The sequence below is a fragment of the Protopterus annectens genome, chromosome 2.part1 (genome assembly GCF_019279795.1).
Source record: "Protopterus annectens isolate FY-2018-M chromosome 2.part1, PAN1.0, whole genome shotgun sequence".
Taxonomy (NCBI): domain Eukaryota; kingdom Metazoa; phylum Chordata; order Ceratodontiformes; family Protopteridae; genus Protopterus; species Protopterus annectens.
In genome coordinates, this window is record NC_056729.1 from 1828467641 (window position 1) to 1828484840 (window position 17200).

At 40.1% G+C, this 17200-nt stretch overlaps 1 non-coding gene across 1 annotated transcript; it reads right to left on the reverse strand.

Moving 5' to 3' along the window:
- Window positions 1–9389: 9389 nt before the first annotated feature.
- TRNAD-GUC lies at window positions 9390–9461 on the reverse strand. Its single transcript has one exon. It is a non-coding gene; the product is annotated as a tRNA-Asp (tRNA).
- Between the last annotated feature and the right edge of the window lie 7739 nt (window positions 9462–17200).

Sequence of the window (17200 nt, forward strand, 5' to 3'; positions counted from 1 at the left end):
TTCCTTGCAAATATTTTCAAGTCTGGTAACACTTTTACTATATCATCCGATGCACTTGTTATGAATTTCAGTCCCTTTCCTAACACAGACAATTGTGCACTTGTTAAATCATAACTTGAATTGATAAATTAACAATAAATACCTTGTCCTTTGTTAATTAGCAACAATCAGCCTTGTTTCGATATCCCGAACTGCTGTTTTTCCTTTTTGTCCCATTTGTTGTATTTACCAGCTGCCATTGTGGTGATCATCCTCTTGAGGGATTTATTTGTTGAGTCCCCACTTTTTATGGCAGGTTTAACTGAAAACACTTTGTAGGAGTTAAAAAAGAGTTTTTGATTTTATAATTCCTAAGGAATGAAGTGTTCCAGTGCTCAGAACAACTTGGAGATGCAATCGCAACTTCAGGTAGCTCATTTTCGCCATTCTTTTTTAAAGTCGCGGTCATCACATTACTCAAGGATGCCGCATCAGCTGGGGAGGGATTTCTCCCTAGCTAGCCAGTCAAGAAGTCGTATGGATGAATCTTCCTCACCTCCCCTCTCTCACAGGTGAACAGAGAAACTTCCTTTTTTTTTTTTTTTTTTTTTTTTTTTTTTTGTTTTATGCACAACTCCTGAGAGACTTGCTTGGCTTTTTAGTCAAGGCTCAAAAGACAATCCCACCGCCGTAAATAGCACAAGTAACAAAAAACTGAGGGTAATGCTATTCAATGCCGGAAGTTTGAACCTCAAAATGCATGCACTCGAGGCACTCCTCAGTATGGAGAAAATTGATATATGTGCAGTAATAGAAACCTGGTTTAAGGCTCCAGAGAGCACTCCAGCACTAGCAGGCTACAACTCATACCATACATTTCAGCCAAAGAACCCAAACCGAAATACAAAAGGCTGGGGAGTATCCATATTCATCAAGGATACCCACACCTCCAGATTAGTGGCACAGCATGATGCTTCAGAGATCATCCATGTGCAACTAACAATGGGCAAAACTGCAATTCAAATTGTAGCTTGCTACAGATCACCCACCATGTCCCAGGACCCCCATTCCACATTTCTGGAAACACTGGGAAACATAAAGGTCCTACCAAACACCCTAATATTGTGTGATTTCAATTACCCAAACATTAACTGGGAGAACTACTCAAGTACTAACTCCCATGCCCAACTTTTCCTAGAATTTATAAACTCAAACACCCTGGTTCAACTGGTCAACACTCCCACCAGAGGTGACAACATATTGGACCTGGTCATCACCAACATGGGCGACTGGCTGGTTAGATCTGACCATAAACAAATCACTTTGGATATCCATATTCCGCCCCCACACCTGGACAAGAAAACCGCCGTGAAAAACTTTTCAAAAGCAAACTGCATTACTTAAGACCAAGTTGGAAATTTTCAAAGCCCCCATGCTGAAGGATAACACTGTCCAAGCTGCAAAATCCTTTACTAATGGATTCTACGGGCAGCTACAATAATGCATGGATCATGCCATCCCAAGCAAAACCAAGACTCACTCCTCCAAGAAATGGAAACCAGTCTGGTGGACTCCTGCCATAAACACGCTATACAAGAGAAGGAGGAAACTAGTATATAAAAAAGAGTAAAATCCCAAGAAGGGAAGACATCCCTGATCAGTATCAGCAAGAAACTATGATCCCGCATAAAATCATCCAAGGCGAGATTTGAAAGAAAAATTGCCAAGGACTCCAAAGATAACCACAAGGCATTCTTTAGCTATGTCAAGAATCTAAGTGGCAATGCTCAGATCTGCTCAGAGTTAGTGCAGAATGGCACAAAATTCACTGAACTAACCGATATCACCAACATCCTGGCAGACAGGTTCAGCGCACACTTCACCCCCCCACCCCCTCTCATCCCAAAAGGGCCCATAACCATACCAGAAGAATGTAGAGTCCATGAAATCACAGACACTCAGGTTAAAACAGCACTCTCCAAATCCAAAAACACAGCATCAATGGGACCGGACAGTGTCCCAGGCTGTGTCCTACATGAGCTCAAAGATGAACTAACCCCTCACTTAAACACACTGTTCAAACTCAGCCTCTCCACAGGCTACATACCCATAGTTTGGTGCACAGCAACGGTTATTCCGCTCCACAAAGATGGAGCCACAAAAGACCCCTGGAACTATTGCCCTATAAGCCTGACTAGCTTGGTCTGCAAGGCTATGGAGCGCATCATCATGGAATTCATTAACAGAGACATTGGGAACCTCCAAACACTGGACCCTACCCAGTTTGGCTTTGTTAAGGGCAGATCATGCCTCCTAAACCTGGTGGACTTCTTTGAGACAGTTACCAAGGCTATAGATGAGGAAAAGGTGGTCCACACAGCCTACCTAGACCTCGCTAAGGCCTTCAACACCATTCCCCATTCTGTTATTATAGACAAGCTCACCAACCTGAACATAAACCCCTACTTCACAAGATGGGTTGCCAACTGGCTCATGGACAGAACCCACATGGTGAGAGTTGCGGGAGCTAGGTCTGATGCTAAACTGGTTACAAGTGGCATTCCCGAGGGCTCAGTCCTATGAGCCCTCCTGTTCAGCATATACTTCTCAGAGGTACAGACAAGCACAGGAGGACTATGGCTGACCAAGGTCAGAGACGACTGCAAACTAGGGGCTATAATTGACTCTCTGGCTGACACAGACATCCTCCAAAAGGGTCTCACTGAGATGGATACTTGGTGTCAAAATCATAGCCTCAAGCTAAATACCAAAAAGTGCATAGTCATCTCCTTTGGAAAAAAACAAAGTACCCACAAATTACCACATAGGTGGTAGTCCCCTAAATACGGAAGATGTAATAAGGGATCTGGGGACCCAAGTAGATAGTAATCTCACCTTTGATAATCACATTGCCAAAGTGGTTAGAAAATCCTTCTACATGGCCCACCTAATCACAAAAGGGTTTGCATCCAGATCAAAAGGGGTCATTGTACCCCTCTACTCATCACTCATCAGACCCATCTTAGAGTACAACGCCCTATTTGAGATGTACCTTACAAGACACCTGCAACAGCTGGTCAGACCACAGAAGTACCTCACCAAGAGGATCAATGGCCTCAAACAGATGCTCTATGCAGCTCAACTGAAGAAACTTCAGTTGTACTCAGTTGCATATCACCTACTCAGAGGTGATCTCTGCCTGCCATACAAGGCCATGTCCAACCCAGAAAACCTTATCCCCTCAAGCCACATGCGCTAGGGATCTAAACCTCACCACAACAATAAATAGGACATGCTGGAGGGATACATTCCTATCCCAGAGACTTCCCATGCTTTGGAACAAGATCCCAATCTACATTAGGCAGAGATCCTCGCTAACACTCTTCAAAAGAAACCTTGACGAGTGGATGGGAAACAGAAAGTTTACCTTGGGGATCATTTTAGTGGCTCTGCTGGACAGAGGCACAGGGAACTAATCTAAGGGGGCAGTGAAAGCCAACACATTCTGGCTAGGCTTATAAATGCCTTCGGGCAGATAGCCTAGTACCTACCTATGAACCTATGGTCGATTGTGCTATTTGCTTATTGTCAATTAGTGGAAAGGTAACTAACTGGTACATCGCCCCTTTTGTTTAACAGGTGTTTTTTTCTGAATCTCAGATTTGAGCCATGAAAAAATGTGTCTCATTTTAAAATCATTAATATCTCAAAGTATTTTGTGTCTTTTTTCTAACTTCGAGCTTGCTGTCTAAAAGCTGCAATCTATCCAGCTTACTTTGATATATATTAATCAGATTTGAAAAGCATGGCGTGTTCACCAAATCATTATCTAGTGTGACTATTTCTTCCATCAACCACTTTTCAATAGTCTGGAAGAAATTATTCATCAAGCACATGTAGTCTGCACTTAGTTTTAGATTTAGTTGTTGCCATTGTTTCAGTAGTTTGGGTAGGTGTTACCATACAATGGCATCTTTAAGATACGAAGACTTCGCGGAACTACCCCTAGCTCCTAATAAGCTGAAAAGCTTAACTGCTGCCATTGGAGCTGCTTGAATGTCTGTACCTTCTTTTCTGACACATCAAGAAATTTCACAAAAGCGTCTACCGAGTGGTCAGTTGTCCCCACAGACACAGGTACATTGGAAACTATTTGCAACAGAGGATTACCTTCTTTTGACAAAAGGTTTTTAATAGATCAATTCTCATCCCTTCGTCTTTCCATTATGCCAGCTGTGAAACACTCCTTGTATTAATGATGCCCACACCCCAAACTATGAATAGAAAAATATGGAATACAAATTTAGAGGTTAGAGGTGATGATGTGAATAATGTTTTAGAAAATAAATAATATGAATGGATAGTTAGACTACAGGCAGATATGAAACCTGGTTTAAATAATGCGGTTAGTATAAAGCCTATTTTAGTTAGAAAATAGATGCAAAATCTCTGAATTTTATGCTGCAATAGCGTCTAAAATGTCTTTTAAAATGGGGAGTGTTTGGGATAGGCCGATTGTGATCATGTAATTTTATGTGCTCCTATTTAAAGTCTGTATTTTAATTGTGATTTATTAGCACTGAAGAAGGGTGGTTTACCCGAAAGCTCTGCAATAAGCCTTTTTGGCATTGGATTTGTTCGTTTATTTTGGCTTTTGTGTTCCAGCTACCACAGAACTAACTTTGTATTCCACTTAGCAGCATGGCCACACATTGTGATCCCTAATCCTCAACAGAATAAGTCCCCTTGCTAACCCTAGAGTAAAAGCTGATCTAACTTGCCCAATCCCTAACAGCACTTACGGTTTAACCTGCTACAGTGAAGAGTCAGTTTCCCAACATTTCTTCAACCAACCTGATTGACATAGACATCCTGAGGCAATGTAGTAATTGCCTCATGTATACTGACAACCATTTGCTCTAACAGCAAAAAAATACAGTATATGAGTGATGTAACTATAATATAAAAGTTGAATAAATCCTCTCACATAACAATAAACAAGACTTCAAGCAGGTTGTCAGCACACACATCTTTTCTCTCCCACAAGATAAAGTCAAGACACATAAACCGACATACATGGAGGTACTCACTAAGAGCCTACCAAATGACCAGTGACCTCCCAAGCACAAACAACTCACACATACTAGAGCACAACCAAAATCTACCACACATAAGTACACAGATACCACTGTCTCAGCGAATAAGCCCCTAAGACAAAACACCTCATAACTAAATGTTCTGGTCATAGGAGATTGAATAATGAGAAATACAGCTGTACCATCACCAGGCTGGACAAGGAGAAGGCCACTGTCAGATGCCAGGATCTGTCAAATCATGCATGCACTCAAGTCACTCAACAACAATTACCATTATGACTGTCATAGTACATGTTGGGGTGAATGACTTGAGATATACCTCCCTGGACTATATGAAGAGAGACGTGACTCAACTCTCAGATTATGTGTCTCAGGCAGGTATGCCCCTTGCCCTAAGCAGCATTCTGCCATCACCCAGGATGATGCCACAATATAAACAAAAAATGATTGACTTCAAAAAATGCCTTAGCTTTGGGTGTCACTCCAAGGGGATCCAGTATCTGTCAGCCTGAGAAGACATGGTTAAGAGACTATGCTGCTTTCCCAGAGATGGACTTCACCTGTCTCCTCTAGACTTTTGAATACTGGCAAAGATGCTTGCCTCCCCCATAGTACCTTTTTCAGGCAATACTAAAACAACAAAATTTCCTATGTAAAAAATATTACACAACAGACGAACTCAGGGTTATACTACTTAATTCTAGGAGTCTAAACAGGAAACTGCACTCCCTGGAATCTCTCCTCACCTTGGAAGATGCTGATGTCTGTGCAGTTAACAAGACTTAGGTCAAGGCTGCAGACAGCACCCAGCCATGCAAGGCTGCATGCCTTCCACATGTTCAGACCAAAAAACGAGTGTGAAAGAAGCAAAGGTGGAGGTGTAGCCATCTTCATTAAATCTCTATACACCTCAAGACTGGTTAAACAATATGACTCTCTGGAACTACTCTAGGTCCAAATAACTATAGATAAAACACCCTACCATGTCATTACTAGCTACAGGTCTCCCACCATGAAGCAGGAGAAGTACACTGCCCACCTGGACTTGCTTGAGTCACTCACTTTACAGCCAAACTCCTTGATCATGGGAGATTTGAATTATTCTTCTCCTGAGTGGGCGGTGTACACGAGCACAAGCTCAGTCACCCTAAGGTCCCTGGACTTTGTTAAGGCGATGTACACGAGCACAAGCTCAGTCACCCTGAGGTCCCTGGACTTTGTTAAGGCGATGTACACGAGCACAAGCTCAGTCACCCTGAGGTCCCTGGACTTTGTTAAGGCGATGTACACGAGCACAAGCTCAGTCACCCTGAGGTCCCTGGACTTTGTTAAGGCGATGTACACGAGCACAAGCTCAGTCACCCTGAGGTCCCTGGACTTTGTTAAGGCGATGTACACGAGCACAAGCTCAGTCACCCTGAGGTCCCTGGACTTTGTTAATACAAATGCCTGGAACAGTTAGTCTGCACCCCCACAAGGGGCTGAAATGTTCTGGACTTAGTACTCACCAGTATGGGGGGGGGGGGTACTGTGTTCTGCACTCCCCAGTACGGTCAGACCATAAATCTGTCTAGTTCAAAGTAACAATCAAACTGGACACCTGAATGAACACCTTCTCCAAGACAAACTACAGCCTCTACTAAGCAATAGTTTGAAAGGTTTCATATTCCCTGCTAACACAGCCAGCTATGACTAGTATGCAGATGGCTACACAAACACTCTATATAACCACTTAAACAACTCTCTAGACTCTGCTGTACCTGACAGGATCAAAACCAAGTCCTTTCATAAAAACAAGCCATCCTGGTGGACCTCGAATATAAATGGGTTATATAACAGAAGGAAGAAACTGATATCTAAATATAAAATGGAACTTATTCAGTAGAGAAGGAATACCATCCACAGCTTAAAAAAAGTAAATCAGATATCTGGTTACATCCTCTAAAGCTAGTTATGAGGCTAAATTAGCATCCTTAGCTAAAGACAATCTTAAGGCATCCTTTAGCTACATCTGAAATATAAAAGGGAATGCCCAGCTATGTGCAAAACTCATAGCAGATGGTATCACTGTTAGCTGACAGATTTTATGCAAGCTTCACCCCCCCCCCCATCACCACTAGCCATACCCCAAATCATACCTGACACCTGTCCTCTCCCCAGGATTTCCAATGAGCAGGTCATATCCGTTCTGCCCAAGACCAAAAACGGAGCCTGTATGGGACCAGATAACATCCCAGGCAACTTACTAAACAAACTGAAACATGACCTAGTGGATCCATTTGGCACTCTCTTTAACCAAACAAACTGAAACATGACCTAGTGGATCCATGTGGCACTCTCTTTAACCAAACAAACTGAAACATGACCTAGTGGATCCATGTGGCACTCTCTTTAACCAAACAAGCTGAAACATGACCTACTGGATCCATTTGCCACTCTCTTTAACCAAACAAACTGAAACATGACCTAGTGGATTCATTTGGCACTCTCTTTAACCATAGCCTGAGCACTGGCTTTGTTCCAGTAGAATGGAGAACAGCAACTGTAATCCTCTTGCACAAAGGGGGTCCATCAACTGACCCTGGGAAGTATAGACCCATAAGCCTAACCAGCCTTATCTGCAAGGCCAAGGAAAGAATCATCATGGACCTTATCAACAAGAACAGAGGCGACCTTCAAACTCTCGATCTGACCCAGTTTGGCTTTGTTAAGGGTAGATCATGCTTACTAAACTCGGTGGACTTCTTCGAGAATGTCACCAAAGCCATGGATATAGGCAAAGCAGTACATACTGCCTATCTTGACTTAAACAAGGCTTCTGACACAATCCCTCACTTAGGTATCACCAAGAAACTCTCCCAACTGGAGATTAACCCATATGTCACTAGACGGATAGCCAAATGGCTCATCGACAGAACCCATACTGTCAAAATTGGGGATTCTACCTCCACCAGTAGAACAGTTACCAGTGGGGAACTGAAAGGTTCTGTGCTGGGCCCTCTACTGTTTGGAACTTATTTCACAGAAATCCAGGCAAAAAGATGGCCTATGGCTTACCAAGTTCCCAGATGACTGCAAACTGGGAACAGTCACCAAGTCTGCTAAAGATATTAGTATATTACAGGAGGGATTAACACAGAGAAATGATTGCTGCCAAAGCCACAGTCTAAAAATAAATGCAAAAAGGTGCATCATTGTCCTCTTTAGCAAAGCGGAAGGCCCTGCAAACTGCAATATAGGCAGCACACCCCTAAGCTCAAACCCAGTGGTGTGTGACTTGGGAACAAAAGTTGATAGCAGTCTAAACTTCTATTACCATGTATCCACAGTGGTAAGTACAGCCTTTTACATTGCACACATCATATGTAAGGTCATCACATCCAAGACGAAGGATGTTATAACTCCTCTGTACTCTACCCTCATCAGACCACTAATATAGTACAATGCTTCCTTTTGCATGTACCTCACCAGACACCTGCAGCAGCTGGAGATCTCAGAGGTTCCTGACCAAGAGAATTCAGGGAATCAAAAACATGACCCACATGGAAAGACTGAAAGCCCTGTTGTTGTATTCTGTGTTTTACAGGCTGCTGAGTGGCGACCTGTGCCTGTCCTACAGAGCAGTCTATGACTCTGCCCCAGCAGAAATGCTGCACACCCACAAATCAAATGGAACAACAGTCACTCACTCCAGAGATATCAACCTAGCCTGCAACTTAAACAAAACATGCTGGAGAGACAGATAATATAAACTCCCAATTCAGGTTAAGTGTAGCTAGTCAATTACCCTGTCTAAGTGCAACCTGGACAACTGGAATGGTGACCGTAAATTCACCCCTGGGGTGGTACCTATGACCCTCATTGACAGGGCAGCAGATGCATGATCATAGATTCACTCTGCAAACAATCAGTCCATCTAACAATGGTCAGTTAGGGAACCATCTAACAATGGTCAGTTACAGAACATGGGTATGATATGGCTAGGTTTGTAAAGGCCCTAGGGATATTAGCTTAGTAACCTCCTATGAACCTAAGTACCACTCACCTAATGACATAAGCTGTGAGTAACTCTGTACTGAAGAGTGGAAGATTTTTCTGGAAATATTCCACCAATAGTTGCAAATACAGTTTCTTCTTTCTATTTTTTGCCTTTATAATTTATTTATTTTATTTATTTATTTACATTTGTTGACCAGGAGTGTCCGACTGGATGTAGGTCCGTTTTCAGCGGAGGCCCGGGGAGAAAAGCTCCACAGTTAGAATAAACAGACAGTAGTTACATTGGAGTACATAGCGATTAAAGAAAGATGCACGCTCCCCATTGGGGAATCGAACCCCAGTCTCCTGCGTGACAGGCAGGGATACTCACCACTATACTAACAAGGAAGACGGGTAAAAAAAAATCAGTCCTTATCAGTATGAATGCTTTCTGGTATAACTGTTGCTTTCAAGAAGACCTAAAAGATTTGCATGGTTAGGTGGTTTGCACAAAGTTATAGAACATTGAGTGTAGGGTCTGTAGAAAGTGCAGCAGTTGTGTAGGATGAATGTCATTTAGGTGTCATCACTATAATCTCTGCTATGGTGCGAATGTGTAAAATTTTGCTGATTATCTCAATATGTGCTTAATACGTGACTAAATGCAGTGACGGATGAAAACGTCCTGCTTTGTTTGCATTTCTAATACCTGTGAGTACATTTATAGGTGTGCAGCCTGAATGGGGCTTCATAGCCTGTAGTATAATATATTACTGAGCTCTGTCATTGGATTAGTTCATGATATAATAAGCAGTGCCTGTATCTATATAAAATAAATCCAACTTACCCTATCTAAAGTTACTGCATGCGTGCAAAACAACCAGTCTGTCCACAGTCTGACAGCAGTGACGTTCAAAAGAGTCTTAACATTTCCATGTGAAATTCTTTAAAGGATATAGCATAGAAAATAAAAAAAAATGGCAATAAGCTTTTCTGTGGCACATCTGGGAAGAATGGAAGTGTATAAACTGACACGGTTTTCATGATCTGCACATACAGATGCATTAAACATTTTTTTTATCAGCCATAAAAAGGTAAAGATCATACAAGCAAATTCTGAAAACAAAGGACATCTGGATCCTAAATTGCAGATAACTGCAGGACAATTTAATTTTTTAATTGCAGCTAGAGACATAATGAGATGGCACTGCTCAGTGTTGTTGGACTAAAGCAGTAGGCTGTTAACTGTGAATCAGATTTAAGCTTGGATAGAGCACTTACAGATTCATAAGTGGCATTCAAGTAAAGATTCCCAGAGAAAACTGCTTTCCAAATGAAAAGTGATTCTTTCTTGTTGGTTGAGGTTGATTAGGCATAAAAGCACAGAAAGAGATGTGGAGCCAGTGAGGAAGCTTGAGGCCTGTGTTATTATTGTTTGCAAGGTTGAAAAATGGGCAAATTCTGCAAAGACTAATAAATTGTGTGTCATTTGGTTGACGTTCAGTTAAACTAAACTATCTAAAGCTTTCGGAGGTCACAGACTGAAAACAACAAGTCTGATGTTTTAAAACGCAAAAACAATATTATTATTATTGTTATATTTATTATTATTGTTGTTGTGTTTCAGAATGGCAAACCCCCTGCAGCCCTAAATGTGGAGAGTAAGGCTCATCACCCCTTATCTCTAAACATACCTACTCTAAGGTGACATAAACTCAGAGAAAGGGGAGCAGGTGCAAAACAAAAGTAATATTTACCTTTTTCTCTTCTGAGGGATGAACCCAGACAACATGCTATGAGGAGGGTTTTTGAGATTTCCATTTAGGTCCGTGTGAGTGATTAAAGTGCACTGCTACACTTTTTATGCATCTGCATTTTACAGTTAATTTCTTTTCTGGATATACTCTTGTGACATCCCCACTCTGTGCCAGTAATCAAGGAGCCTAACTCCTCACCACTGCCACTGGGCTGGGACATTCACTTGGAACAAAAATGGATACATACAGTATTTCCAGATGCAGCTCTCTGCACCAAGTACCATTTCCCTTAAGAGTTCACTCAGTTCAGGGGCTGGGATTTGCTCTCTCTCCAGATCCTCAATAAGACTCCCGACTGGCACAGCTATAGACTTGAGTCCTCTGCCAAACATCCAAGAGAAGCCCTTCACCACTGTCTCTGTGAAATCAGTGCTTCATGTCCCTGCTGTAAGCTGCTGATACACACACACTCTGAGATTTGATTTACACACACACACACACACACACACACACACACACACACACACACACACACACACACACACACACACACACACACCAGGGAAAGGGTGGGACAGATTTATTAACTATGCCCCCTTTTGCCCAGACTATAAGGTAGTTACTGCCATCAGACACTCCAAAGCCAGCCACTTTAAGGATCTTACAAGGGTACCCAATTATATTGACTGAAATTAATATTAATACAAATTATAGTGTTTGGCCAATGCAGTAAGGCTTTCAGGAGTGGCCACAGAGTCACCAAATAGATATAAGTACTCTCAAAGCTTAAAATATTTTCTAAAGGACTAGCCACAATGAAAAGTTTAAATACATTTAACTCACTACATCTGAGTGATGCCTCCAGGTGCATCTGCAGTTAACTTCTACTGATGCCTCTAGGCATCAGATATTGCTTGTTCATATTTGCATCACTAATTCCAAAAGCATGGCATGTACAAGGTTTTAAAAGATTTCATCTTGAAGCTTACACAATGGCCAAGCTCAACTGCATTAATATTTGACCTCGGTCTACTGCAGGTAAATAGATATTAACAGTTGTTTTTGTGATATTAATTTATTTTGATAGAATTTTCACAATTTTTCTTACTACCTCAACAACCAGATAACATAGACAGAACTCCCTAGCCTTATATGAAAGCTCTCAGCTAGATGAAAAAACTGCTGCTGACAGTATGTGTGTAACTTGAGTGTTTGCTGAGATATTGTAACATGTTTACAAAATATTATAAATGTAATAGTTACTGTGTTTACTGTGACTTATAACTTTCAGTTTAAGACCTAGACTAGAATACTACCTCTATAAAAACAGTTTGTGCTGAAGAGTTTGCCATTTCTACATCTTTTATAGCCACTATGGTTCCAGAGATATAAACATTTGTTTGAAATGTGAAGACATAATTTGATTCTTTGAAAAGGCTTAGGCTCCGCCCATTGGATCTTACAGTGCAGACTTCCTGAGGTCCATTGGAGTGAATGAGTTAATAATAAATAATAAAACAACATGGAAATACTAAAACATCTATTTACAATAAACACAAGAGCTTCATTCACAGGAAATGTTAAAATAACACAGATGAATAGATTCAAACAAATATAGAAAAACAGTACTTAACTAATCTCACTATATTTTCCTGACTAATCTAAAGAATTACTATTCCCTGTTTCACTTACTAGAGCAAGGCAAGATGTAGCAGGTGAGGGGTTCTTCTTTGTTAAGTTCCAAAAACAGAGTGTCCTGAGACTTTTCTCTCATCTGGTATTAAAACGTAATTTTTGTCCTGGATTACAGAATGACATTATATACATCTGGTCATCTCACCCCTGCTTCCCATGCTGACCCCATTGCTAGAAATTGAACCAGAATTTAGCACATATGTGTTACCATACACACAGATAGAATTTTGCTGAGCATCTGGAAGCTATAAAACCATAAAACACTTCCACTCTTCCTACAGGAGCTAATACAGCATTGTCTGGCACAGATATTTAGTCTCTCCCTGCAATCAGAAATGTAAGATACAATCTTTATAACCTAAATTAAGTAATATAATTTCTTACTATTTTTCAAAGTTAGAAAGACTGAGATTAATCTCTTCTCTTCCAGTATGCTCTGTTAACATAAACATTTAATTAGTTACAATACAGTCAGGACCCACTTTTGGTACATTTTTTAACAAAAATACATTTTTCAATACAAGCATCTGTGCAAATCAATTTGATATACAAATGACATATAATTATTTACAAAATGCCAGCTAGCTATGCTGGCATATAATACACATCCATTGTCCTGCTTCTCCTGGTATAGCTGGCAGTAACTCAGATTGTTACAACTCCTTATGTTAAAGTTGCAAGTACTTTGGAAGCAAAACAAAGATTATGCTGTGTTTTTTTTTTTTTTTTTTGATGTTATACTTTCACCATCAACTCATTTTATCCTTTTAACCTCACTCATAAAATTATGTCCGTTTCAGAATGGACAATGGCTGACATACACCAACAATTCATTTTTGTTAATCAAAGACACATGTTAGGTGTTACAGTTGTGAAATAGTGGACAACTTGCCTTACTAGGATACAAGGCTCCCCTTTTACCAGATTTAACATGGAAAAATTGCAGCATTTAGATTATTGTAGGTAGTAAAACATAATGGATTCAGTCATTTATGATGTCATGGCAGGAGTTTTCAACTTTGCAAAGATTTTCAGGGGGTCAACCTTATCATGCACTTTTTGTATCAAGCACTAAACTTTGATATTGTATATGGTAAGGATATTATTAGTCCCATCTCTAGAGGTTTTTTATTTACATTTCTTGTGAAACATGGGACAATGTACTTTAAATCAGTGGCACTAATTTTGCAAGGTACCCCAGCAAATGCTCTCTTGATTGTCCGATCATGCCTTATTTGGTAAACTCCAAGGTCCACCTTCAGACGGGGAAAAAACTTGAAAAATTTGTTAGAAGGAAATAAGGGGAGAAGGTACTGTTCTAATACCAAAGGAATGTGTAAATGTCAGATGTGTTCTTATTGCCCATACATGGACATAGGTCAAAATTTTTCTATACGTGGTGTGGATTTTAGGACTAAATACAAATTTGATTGTAATTCTAAGGGCGTGGTTTACTTAGCCTCATGTAAATCATGTCCTGCGTTTTACATCGGTAAAACTGATAGGAAACTCAAGGAGAGGGTTTATGAACACCTCTATAGTATCAGAAAGTGTTAACAGGAAAATGCACTAGCTAGATGTGGGTGAACACCTGAACCAGTCATTCGGCTTTAGAGCAATAGACAGTGTCTTGGAGGATGGGAGAGGGGGTCCAACTTCCCTTTTCTTAGAAAAGTTGGAATTTTCTTGGCAGTTACAAACTCATGCTTGCTATGCACCTGGCTTGAATGAGATTTACTCAATAGCCTGTATTTTAAAACTAAGGAGCCTTTTAAGATAATTTATTTGTTAAATTTATATATCATTTTTTTTTTTTTAATTTTTAGATTTTTAAAAAACATGTATACGTTTAAAGCATTCCTTTATTGTCCAATGTTCTAGTTATGTAAGTAGTCTGGTTTATTTAACATTAAGTGCTGCTCAATTATTTTAGTGAGTGTATTTAAGATGTTTGCTTTGATATATATATATATATATATATATATATATATATATATATGTATATATATTTTTATATATATATATATATATATATATATATATATATATATATATATATAAATATACAATATATGTTTTTAGTATATAGTTGCTAGTAGATTAGTTTAACACATTTATTGGATTTAATTTATTCTATGACATACAGTATATTATTATGGCATTTTTATAGTTTCTATTGTAACTTAGGATATGTTTATAATGTTAATTAACGATTTTGATTGGTGCGGTGAACTGATTGGAGATTGAGTGCATTTGTACTAACCACAGGATTTAAATATAGTTTCTGTGTAATCTCTTGTGATCTGAAGAAGTTTTGCTACTAGTGAGACGAAAAGCGCTTAATGGAATAAAGTGTTACTGTGTTAAATATTTGGACTGTATTTGGACTATTTTGGGGACCGTCTGTTCTTTTTGCTTTTGCTCACTATGGCAGAGAGTTGGAAGAAAAAAGTGCGTGAAGAGGCCTGCTCACTGAGTGTTCTAGAAGAACAAAGTGTGTGAAGAGGCCTGCTCACTGAGTGTTCTAGAAGAACAAAGTGTGTGAAGAGGCCTGCTCACTGGGTGTTCTAGAAGAACAAAGTGTGTGAAGAGGCCTGCTCACTGAGTGTTCTAGAAGAACAAAGTGAGGAGGCCTGCTCACTGAGTGTTCTAGAAGAACAAAGTGTATGAAGAGGCCTGCTCGCTGAGTGTTCTAGAAGAAAATCAACAAAGTAATGTTATCAGTGTCACAGATACTGGGGGAGACAGCATCTGTTAGGAACAAAAATCTTATGTATAAAGCAGCTTTGCAAGTTATCTCTGCGTGAGTGCAGCATCTAGTAACTACAGTGGATGTGGAAGGTGACAGTCTACAGGTATGCCAAATTAATACTCGGAAGCAATCACCAAAGTGAAATCTGGGCACTGCAAGCAAAGTTGTACAGTTAGAAAACCATCAGCAATTATGTAATTTACATCTGCTAGGGGTTAGGAGGACACTAAAAGAGTACATTTAGTGAAATTTTTACAAATATATTTACCTGTATTGGGTTTGAACATTGTTAAACAATTAGCCATAGAAAGGACATAGTATGAGGTGCTGCTGTCTAAGAAATAGGTCCCCCACAAGGCAAATTATTCTTTAACTTACTAAGTTCAAAGATGTGTCCACTGCTGTGTGTGTGTGTTTCCTGCCTGTGTGTGTATTCCCTGCCTGTGTGTGTGTGTTCCTTGCCTGTGTGTGTGTCTCCTCCCTGTTTATGGCCCGCATTAGTTAAGGCAAGTCATAAGCAGGTCACCTTTACCCTGGAAACATCCACGTCCTGTTAACCAACTCTACTCTTTTTAGTGACTTCAGAAGAGGAAATGTTTTATTTATTTTGTTTTACATTTGTTAACTGGGATGGTCCGACTGGATTAATGTCCATTTTCAGTGGAGGCCCAGGGAGAAAAGCTCCAAGGTACATGCACACAACACAATTGTCAGAACAATTGGTGTATGGCATTTACACCCAGGTTACATTTACTCATAGGTTACAGAACAAAGCAATACAACACCACATAACGACTGAGGCTTACATATCAATGCAAGTATGCATCAACAGGTAGTAACAGCATATTACCTTCATGATTAAGAATACATTGAGTAGTTTTAGTTATGGTTTTGACCTTTGTGATATTGAGAGGGGTGGCTGAAGAGAGGACACTTATAGAGGAGAGAGACATGTGAGATGGACAAGGTGGTAGTCAGGGACATATCCAGCGTGATTTAAAGTAATATTTAATCGTATTTTTGAATATGGTTAGTGAAGATTCTAGGGTCAAGTCAGGTGGTAGTGAGTTCCATATCTTTCATACAGAATTAGCAAACTGAGAGTCACCAGCAGCGTGGTTGGATTTTACTGTTTGCACTAGGAGTTTGGTGGAGGAGCGGAGTTGTCAATTGTTGCTATAGGGGCAGATCATGTTTTTTAGGGCAGAAGTGTTTTCTGGCTGTTGATTGATTTTATGGGCAACTGATCAAACTGAAAATAAATAAATAAATAAATAAATAAATAAATAACTATGAGCTTGTTGAGCTGTAGAAGGTGAGGTAATTCAAGCCAGCCTAGGAGATTTAGGATGTGGCAGTGGTGGGTTTGGTCGGGTGTGCCAGTAGCAAATCTGCCAATATGACTGTAAAATTATGATAATTTACTGAGATCAGTTTTGCTCAGGTGGGAGAAAAGAGGAGACTCATAAAGAAGGGTAGATAGTAGGTGGGAGCGGGCGACTACAATTCTTGCAGGTGGGGTGAGGAATAATTTGATCTTATAGAGAGAGACGAGTTTTTTATTGATGGTTTTTATAGTTTGATTGAATTGCACGTCGGACCTGAGGTTGTTATCGATTGTGACACCCAAGAGTTTAGTTTGGGGAGATAATGGCCCCATTACTAGCTGTAATGCTGAAGGGTGGCGGGGTGTAACTACACATAGGGGAGAAGAGGAGTAACTTAGTTTTGTTGGGATTTAGGATTAGACGTTGGTTTAACCATTTTTCAATCAAGTTAAAGGTGTTTTAGGTCATTGTGGTAAGATTTCTTGGGTTGGTGGCAGAACAATTCAAGGTGGAGTCGTCTGCATATTGAATGCAGGTAGCCTCTGGTACAATTGTGCTAAGATCATGTATAAAAATGGAGAAAAGAAGGGGACCCAGTACTGAGCCCTGAGGGGA